The following is a 1,870-nucleotide window of genomic DNA, read 5'->3' as shown; positions in this document are numbered from 1 at the left end:
CCTGTAAACACACAGAGAGAGAGAGAGACCACGGAACTCCTAGTGTAAATTGTTGAATTAGTGATTGAACTTGTGCATCATCAGTTATCATGACTGTACAAAGCAGCTGTCTTGTCTGAAAATGAAGTCAAAGCAGAAGTGTCTCAAACCTGATTTAGCAAAAATGTGAATGATCATTTCCTACAATGGCAAGTATTGTACATCTGAATGCCCTTATTGACATGTGGCAGGATGAGCAGTAAATAGTGTTGTAAGGCATATTATTTTTAGCCTATCACCGCCAGGGGGCACCCTATAAAGGAGCAGAGGCTTCTAGTTGGCGGCCTCTTGTTCGCTGGTGCCCAGACCAACCCACTTCCGTTCTTGCCGTGTTTCGCTTCCGCCACCGGCGTAGGTATGTTGTAGGAGAATAGTTGGCTTCTGGTAAAGTTTCGCAATTTATCATACTTACGTGTAGTCACGTGTTTTGTATAGCGGAGGGTCTTCCGATGCCCGTCAAGTAGCCGTAACATAGAGAGCATGAAACTATTTCCTCTCTGCTTGATCGGTATGTACGGCGATTTGTTCAGTCCATTCACCACACCTTTCCTGAACATTAATATTATACTTGTGTGTTTATTGTTAATCTAGGGCCAAGCTAAGGCTTTAAAGAACCGCTGCTGTTTTGCTGCACCGAAAAGAGACGGGTTTCTGGCGCAGGGTCATCCCCCGTACTGCTGATCCTGTGTGCTGCTAAGTGCTAGTTGATTGTCTGCGTCTGGCTATCGTGTCTGGTCCGGTTTGGCATTGCCTACGGCAGTATCATCACCTGCCCTACCGATCCTGTGCTGCTGGGCACTACTTAGATTGTTCGCTTTTGGCTACTGTGGTTGGGCCGGTTTAGCGTGGCCTACTCTGTACTAGAGGTCCGCTCCCCTAGTGGTATTTTAGTGACTGGACTGCTGGGCTTCCTTCTGTTTAGTTATTCTTTCCTTCACCAATTTCAACTATTTTGTTTACTTTGTTCCTTTTTATTAATAGTTTATTTTTGTTTATTCCTATTTTCTTTTGTTATGTTCTTTCTTTTCTTTTGGCTTATTTTATACTTAATTAGTGTCGATATACCTTTGGTCAAATCATTGTTTGTTTATATGATAATGGTTTTGGTTTAGGTTTTCTTTCTTTGCTTTTTGCATAGTTTTGTTTATGCCGCATGATTGCGGCTTATTTTGGTTTATTTCATTTTGAGTCATTCTGTGTTTTTGTCCCCCACTTATTGTGTTTTCCCTTGTTTTCCTGTTTTAGTTACTGAGAGCTGAAGGTGGTGGTATTGGTGTCTGAGGTGGTGGCTTCCCCCTTTCCGTGTGCTGTGCTTCCCCCGGGTTTTTGGATATGTTCTCCGTGTGATTGTTTGAGTGTGGAACACGTGTGACCGGGGTGACTTAAGTTTGTTTTTGTGGGATCCCTCTACTTATTCGTTGACCCTCTCCCTCACTGGTAAGCCTCAGCCCCCTTGTTCGTTCTCCCTTTTGGATATAGCCCTGTGTGACTGTTTTTATAAATTGTATTTTTACTATTGTATACAAATAAACTGTTCTATTTTTGATAATTGAACCACATCTCTTGTTCCATGAGTAACCGAACCTGTGTGTCCTAGTGACTTAAAACTTGTCACATTTCCCTGGGTGAAATTCCAGGGGTGGCGTTGTCGGACTTAGTGGTTTAACCAAACTGTTAAATTAATATATTTATTCTGCGGCCACGGCTACAAACATAAAAATGTACGCAGCAACTTGTGTTTCCTTTATGAACAAGAGTTATTATTAAGTATGAGTTACCCCAATATATATATTTGCCCCTAAAGGCCTTTTGTGTGTTGCCTTGACATTAA

The 1,870-nt window shown here is 42.0% G+C and overlaps 1 long non-coding RNA gene across 1 annotated transcript; it reads left to right on the top strand.

Annotated features, from left to right (window-relative positions):
• Positions 1-365: 365 nt before the first annotated feature.
• Positions 366-1,593, top strand: LOC117545195. Its single transcript, XR_004568782.1, has 2 exons — positions 366-547; positions 631-1,593. It is a non-coding gene; the product is annotated as an uncharacterized LOC117545195 (long non-coding RNA).
• Positions 1,594-1,870: the final 277 nt, after the last annotated feature.

The sequence above is a fragment of the Gymnodraco acuticeps genome, unplaced genomic scaffold (assembly GCF_902827175.1).
Source record: "Gymnodraco acuticeps unplaced genomic scaffold, fGymAcu1.1, whole genome shotgun sequence".
NCBI lineage: Eukaryota > Metazoa > Chordata > Actinopteri > Perciformes > Bathydraconidae > Gymnodraco > Gymnodraco acuticeps.
Note: the sequence above shows the minus strand (reverse complement) of the source record. Positions and strands in the feature narration are given on the sequence as shown.